Raw genomic sequence first — 7,799 nt, forward strand, 5'->3', positions numbered from 1 at the left:
CTAGGTGTTTGTTGCTGTTCCCGTGCTAAATACACAAAAGCCAGTTACATTATGACATGCAAGGGGGTGCCCAAAAATACTATCCTCCAGAGGGACTCGGCCAAGGGGGCGTTGGACCGTCATCTAAATAGGGCAACATCACCCATTGTTCGAGAACTAGAGAGAACAGAACGACGTCTGTCTACAGATAACACTTTCAGTAAGCGATCTCCCTCACAGACAGTTGACGTAGCAAAAAACTCATCATTGTTGGAGGAACTAAATAAATTATGTAAATCTACGTATGCTCCTGTGGAATTGAAATCTAGTGCTCCTACCTGCCCCACAATAAGCACAAGTCCCCAGTCTAGTACACTATCCCAACTAAATGATAGTTTGCTGGGTACTCCCCTTTTACTACCAGCAAAAGTTAACACGCAATCTATAGTGTTCCCTCAGGTGCCCTCTGTTAAAAGAAGCGAAATGGGAATAAACACACGGGGAGTCAAGCAAAACAACAAAAACTGTACTTAAGCCCTCCATTGCCCATCACCATCACCCCTAAAGCATGCAAGGTATTTGCGAAACGGAAAACTTCTGCATCCTCCACCCGGGCAACTCTATTGGCCCAGATGGCAACCATGATCAACTCTATAATATCCCCCTTGATAGAAAGAATGAATAACTTAGGGGATAGGCTTACGGGTATAGAGGAAATGACTAAGGCAAACTCGCTACTTTAAAAAAGTATGGCAGGACCCAACCAAACACAGTTTTTAGCTGCCACTGAAGTGCCCATAACAACTGCACAAAGTAACATTGTCCAAAATCAACCAGTAGCCTCACATATGTCATCTTCAAACACTCCGAAAGTAACCACCAAATCCATAATAGCACAGAGCTCTTCCTCTAGTGTAGGGCTGAACAAAGAACCCGCATTCCATAAGGAGACAGTTCCTAACCACGGGAATATGTCACAAAAAACTAACCACATATATTTACCGCCGGAGGCTGCTCCGTTTGTGTGCGTCCTCTCTGGAGTGCCAGCACTTACAAACGGAAAATTTGAAAGACAACAGGACTTAAGAAATAAGGTTGTGTTCTGGTTAACAAAAAATAGACCCTTGCCACCTAATATTGATGGAAGAATACGAAATGTTAGAAGGGTGGCCTGGCTAGGTCCCCTTCGAAAATATATACCTGGTATTAATAAATTTCAGAAATAAACACGTCGTCCCACATCTTCAAACCTGGCAGCCACAAATAGGAGACGGCCCTATACACACCTGGGAACTGTGTGACTTTTACCCTAGAGCATCATACCTCCCCCAACCAAGATCAAATGCAGAGAGTAACCTTTCGATGGGCAGAAACGGCCTCGGATTGAGTGGCTATAATATTCAGACTTCCAATCGATTTGACTTACTGTGTAACAAATTATAATCTATGCCACCCAGCCCTCTCAGACCCATAAAGATTCAACATAATTTTATCTGTTGTAGCAATTTTCTACCACTTTTCTGTTTTTATATTATGTATTAAGTAAATTAATCAGCTTGGTCGTTTTGAACAGCTTGTTTATAAGGGAAACATGTTTTATATTGAAATTGTCCATGTGAATGGAATTTTTTATGTTTTATGCTTTTATGGTTATATCCTAACCAAATAAAGTACTTTGAACTGAAAGTCATAATGTGTTTTCCTGTAGAATCTGGCTATATGGGTCAAATTCAAAGGTTAAGCGTAGAGTGCAGCACCTGTTTTCTGCATCTATGGGGCATAAAGTGAATTAATTTAACTTGATACTTCTCGGAGTTAGTTGGTAATTTTCAGACAACGCATATCAGAAATGTTAAGAGGCAAACCTTGTTTCTGAGTAGTTCTGTCAGAAAATAAAGCAGTAACTCAGGTCAAATAAATTGACTTTACTTCTTGCAGGCACATAATATATGCACTAGGCTTTGACCTGCTCAATTAAAGACCACCATGATATGGCCCACTAGTCCTTTTAGATGTGTTCCCATAAATAGCTCATGTAGTAAAAGCTTGAAGCATATGATCTACTTCACAATTGTGCTCTAATGTACTGGAGAAAGCTACGCATTCAAACTGTAATATTTCTACATGCCTATTGTGTTTCACTACTCAATCCTGGATGAGTGAATCCTTTCAGTGCATGTAGATGGAAATCAGGTTCACGATGAAGGATAAAACAAAAGTTATAAATCAAAGTTCCTTTCATTAATGGATTTGATGTCCGATGCTTCAAACTGTCTTGTTTTTAGACTGAAATCATCTCATATGTACAGGCCTATGCGTGGGAAATAGGCAACTGTAATGAGTGGGTGTGGTCAATGATGATGGGATGATTAAATGGAGAGCAGTCACTGTCTGCTGCAAGAAAACGTTTGATGGTGGACTCCAAAAAAGTACCCTTTTTTGAGTGTAGGTCTTAATCATATAAACAATTGTAAACTTGAGTTTGGTATTCTGAAATCCTGAAGTTACACTCATAAAGGGATATACACATGCATAATGTTGTCCTAAATTTGTTAATACTACACAATATAATTCCCCAGGGCCAGGGAGTGGACACCCCAGCAATACGATGCCCTGGAATCCTAGGAACAACCCACATACCAATTATTTTCTGAATATGGTAATATTCACATTCACAAACGTGTGACCTATTGCAATCTTAGAAATGATCAGAGATTTAATCCTGTGAAAAGAATGAGTAAATCCCACTCTTGAGTGTGAATGGGAACTCAACATCCCCAAAACTAATGGAAAAGGAGAAGATCTTTATCACTTGTGCAAAATAATTTCCTTTGGAAACAGCAAAAATGTGATTGTATGCATGGGAGGGTATTGTGCCATGTGTACTGGTACACTAGGAAAATTACATAGAAATCTGCATTCACGTAAAGGAGTCAACCTGCAAGTGCAAATTTTTGTTTCCTTTTTTAATCAAGGCTCCTACATTCTGTGCTAACATAATGTGGTGGAAAGCAGCAGCACCTCTCATAAGCGTTCACAATTAAGTCACTTTGTGGTCAGAATACTTTGAAAGTCTATGTTTCCCATTTCAGTTGTTACAAACTTAACATGTCAACACACACGTTCATACTGTCCTTGAACTTTAGTTTTAGTGGGGAAAAATGTGAATGGTTCCAGATAAAACCATAAACAGTCATATTTATGCATCAGAAAGTGCAACTACCTGCAGCAAATGTGTTTTGGATCTTAAAACATTGGCTGGTGTTTGATGGCCCAGGAAATATACCTTTGTTGAAATGTTCTGCTTTGTGGACCTGCAGTGAGCAAAAACATTGATATATTTCTCAAAAGATTATGGTGTGATGTTTTGTTATGTACATCTGTATTATAATGTATTAGAGTGTATCTTATTTGTATTGTGTGTTCTCTATTTTCCAGTCACATGAAAATAAAGGGCACAAGAAGAACCATCATTATCATCGTCGTACAACAACTCCAACCACTACTACTCCGACCACTACTACTCCGACCACTACTACTCCAACCACTACTACACCAACAACTACTACTCCCACTACAACCACGGCTTCCACGGCTCAAGGTTAAATATTAAATCAGGTATGTGATGCATGCTACAGTAAACATTATACAAATATTTATTCATTTTTGTCTGGACATTGCTCTTTCAGAATCTATAGTTTCTAAACAACAAAATGCCAACAATCAGAAATCACAACAACCACACTTTTTTCACTTTTGTACTAATTTTTAGCATTGATAACTATAAGGGCAAAGAAAGATAAATGAGTTCTTCATGGTGGTTAGGAAAACAAACATGATCACTTAAATATGTGTTGATCGCTCCAGCCTCAAGGACAGATGTACAAATATACCTAGCTGCTCTACACTTTTGTTACAACACAATATTGTACACAGTCCTACCACGTTGCTTCCCTAGTACTGTCAGTGTCACAATACAAGTTCTGATAATCCCACCCTCCCAAACATGCATAAGAGCAAAATAATTACTCACATGCTCATTTGAACACGAGGACATTGAACGTAGAAATAATTAGATACAGAAAGGCAATGATGCATAAAGCACATTCCATCACTGCATTTCAAGAAAGCCAATATAATTACAACCTTTAAGCAGTTTAGTTACATGCCAGCATTTTTATAAAAAATCTCAATTTAAACAGTGGAAAGCAAATGAAGAGACAAAATATCGTGATCCGTAGAAACACCTACTGCCTCAATTTGAGTGACCCATAACCTCGATTCTGGAACAAACTCCAGTTTGTGGCAGAATTAGGATTATCAGCAGTAGATAGATTTCATGCTCAATGAAATGCTCAACAATTTACAGAGTTTTACAGCTTGGAACATAGGAGAATATGTAGTATCGCCTAGCTATCCACTATACTGAGCTGCAAAGTGTAATGATATGGAAACATTGTACTGGGCAGAAAAGATCCCAGTGGCATCTATATTTCCACTGCCTGTGTGGCATGTTGCGTAAGGTCTTTTCTTGACTTACTGTACAACTATATACAACAGGCTGACATTTTATAGCTGGAGGATCTCAATCTGAACTAAACTGAATGATAAATAAGTATTGCTTAAAGCGAAATTTCACTAAAAGAAAGGCATGTATGACAACAGTCCTCTCTTCTGGGAATTTGCAGTGTGAGGTGGCCACCAATCCCAGCCTGGTCATTGCTTGTAAATAAAAGCCAACAGTAGGGAAGAAATGTCACCTCGTTTTCAAAATGTAATGATGCTGCAGCCAAGTGGACCAAAAGAGTCAACAAGGAGTCCTTGCCAAATTATTTGAAAAGGCAACTTTTACCTATATATTATGTCCCTTTATTAAACATTACCTTCCCACCTTAAGCAATGATATTTTATATTGCATTGAAGAAATGTATAGCCAATTTAAAATGGGTTGCATATTCATTTGTTTATAGACACAATCGTTCTGATTTTGCACTCACAAAACTCTTTTGCACAACTGCTCCTTCAAAATGTTCATGTTGCACTGCCAGGGGAAATCAAGAGATGGGAAGAAAATAATCAGTAGCAGCACTTCTTATTTGGGTGTTCACATTTTATGAATCTTGGACATTAAAGACTTCTTTTTATATTTTAGCTTGTGATATGTCGAGTGGAAAGATGCACTTCCTCTTACCCAGAATTCACAGCACCCACTGGGTGACAAGAAATACCTTAATCAACAATTTTAATCCCCCTCAGTCATTCCCAGGGATGATCCTCTCAAACATGGTTATGCTTAGCTGTGCGTTTTATAATTTGGTATTTGCCAATTTTATTGATTTATTTATATTACTTCCACCAACGGTTTTCAAACAGTGTTTTATCATTTCAATAATAGATTTATTTCATTAGTATATTCAGCAAGAATATAAAACATTTTGGCAATAAATTTTGTACATAGCATAACAATCTGTGTATAAAAGGTTAAATACAGTTTGGCTGAATTGGCTGCATGATAACGGTTGATTGAGAGTCGAAGCACAGACTAGACAAGCTACTATATTTACATATAGAGATATCTACAAATTCACACTAAAGGGAAATGGGAGGGAATGGGGAAGCAAGAGAATTAATTTTGACCAACATTAAGCAAAGAATCATTTTGACAGTGGGAAGAGAGTAGATAAAGTCCTGTCCAAATAGGAGTCAAGTCCCTGGATATGATCTGAGTGGCTTGAATGAACAGAACCGTGAAGCAGCACAGGGAGATTAGGGGAAAACAAAAAGGTTAGGATTAGTCGAGTGAAAGGTGCAAAAAGGCGCATACAGTTTTAGCATTTTACATTGGGTCCTAGAACTCAGCTCATTTATAGCTTTAAAAAACAAAGTTACAAGTTATTAAATAGTATTGGGTTGCACAATTTGCATCTCTGCTATGCTGACATTACTCTGGGTGCTGTGCAAAAATAGTCTTAAATCAACACTATATCCCCAATACACTATAACCTCATATGACTTTGTTTCTTTACAGAAAGAGAAAAGCAGCTCATCTGAAGTGAAAAGAAATGCCTGCTCTTTACTATAAGAAAGAAGACATCCTTTTTGGAATACGTGAAAGTTTACCCTCCTAAAGAATGTAAAAAGCTGTACCTTATGTTCAAACTGTTCTTTTCATTAAAATGTTCTTTCAATGAATTAATTTGTCAAAACAATATTGTGACTCGATGTGTTTTCTTATTACTCTTCTTTGAAAAGCATCTCAAGTAGATGCTTCGGATATACTTAATTTACATTTTATTAGCAACAACTCAGCCAGGGCTCACTGCAATATGGGGCTTTAGGCACAGCCTTTTAAAACAGGCTTTTAAGATCTCTTGAATACAATAACCACCACATTTGGCAGGGTATACAAACACAGGTAAAGAGCACTGGACCCAAGATAGCTGTTTTTCTGGATCTTAGTTGCCCAGTTCTGTTAACAAGAGAAACAAATCTCCAAATAATGACAGCAATTCACATTTTCTTTCTTCTTTGTCTTACCTCTGACTCCTACTGCAAATATAAGTTGAATCCCAATATGCCCTCCACCTAAAAAATCTTTTACCACTGTCTCCCATCAGGTTTCAAGAATGATTTATTGTACCAGGCAACACTTTTGAATGTATTCCCAGTGCCTAATTTGAGCCAATGGTTGCAGGTGGAGGTGTTTCTCATCAGAATTTGAGCAAGTACAAGGGGGAAGGGAAATACGGGAAAACCATAACAAAGGGAGAAAGCAGAGGAAATATTAACCTGCAAGAGTGAGATAAAGGGGCAGGGTGTGTCTGCCATTGTATTAAAGAGGCATTATGTGGAAGCAAGACTTCCCAGCCTTGGCATTCGGCACAATGTAATTCAAGAGACCGGCTTATGAGCAAGACTTTGGCCCCCTGCACTTCTTCTTTTATGATTAAGCACTGTGTGATCTTTCATTACACAAACTCAGGGAAGGCCCATGAGCAGAGACCTTTTAAGGCACGGGCAAAGTGGGCTCTGGCCCAGGACCCCGGCCTTTCAGGGGGCCCCCCGATAAAGCAAGCTCTAGTCTACAGAGAGTCTTGCCCTGATGACCTTGAGTAATTCATAAACAGATTGTTTTAAATACTGTTTCCCTTTGATTTATTTTTAATGTGAGTGATGTGTTAAACTCTATTTTGCAGAGAAATGTTGTGTTTATGTTTCATGCAACATCCGTAAAAAAAGTTTCTTTAGGATCAAAACAGGACCTCACATATAAGAAATGGGAGAGTGTCAGGGAGATTAGTTACAGTAATATTAGTGAGCTCCTGATGTGTTACAATATTGCAAACACAAGTCACTATCCCTGTATATTAGATATAACAACTTTAGAATTTCGAAGAGTGCACCTGCGCTCTGTCAGTGACCTCACCAAAAATGGCATTAAATATCTGAAATTGGATCGTAAATCCAAAGCTGCTCCAAACATGGGCCCCCAAAATACATCTGGCCCAGGGACCCCAAAATCCTTAAGATGTCCCTGCCTTTGAGAACAGCAAGCTTTTCTGGTTGTATTCTTTGCTGGAATTTCTCATTTCCTACTCCTGTTGTAAAATGTACTTTCTTCACAGTAACCATTAGGACAAGGCTTTAGTCTAATAGTTTATTTGAAACTACCAGAAAGGTTTAACCCCCCAATCCTTATCCAGCTGTTTTCAGATACGGCCAGTCTCCAGCACATGAAGGCACACAGAAGGCACACTTAGCCCCCTGAAAGCCACTCTAAAATCAGCAGCAAGGATGGTCATCTGAGGAAAGAGATACAA

The 7,799-nt window shown here is 38.5% G+C and overlaps 1 long non-coding RNA gene across 2 annotated transcripts in view; it reads left to right on the plus strand.

Annotated features, from left to right (window-relative positions):
* Positions 1-6,188, plus strand: part of LOC144819667 (uncharacterized) — a 137,411-nt gene extending 131,223 nt beyond the window's left edge. For both annotated transcript variants that reach the window (XR_013607504.1, XR_013607503.1), the window contains exons 2-3: positions 3,418-3,597; positions 6,008-6,188. This is a non-coding gene — a long non-coding RNA (uncharacterized LOC144819667). The remainder of the gene's footprint in view (positions 1-3,417; positions 3,598-6,007) is intronic.
* The last annotated feature ends 1,611 nt before the right edge of the window (positions 6,189-7,799 follow it).

The sequence above is a fragment of the Lissotriton helveticus genome, chromosome 2_1 (genome assembly GCF_964261635.1).
Source record: "Lissotriton helveticus chromosome 2_1, aLisHel1.1, whole genome shotgun sequence".
NCBI classification, from domain to species: domain Eukaryota; kingdom Metazoa; phylum Chordata; class Amphibia; order Caudata; family Salamandridae; genus Lissotriton; species Lissotriton helveticus.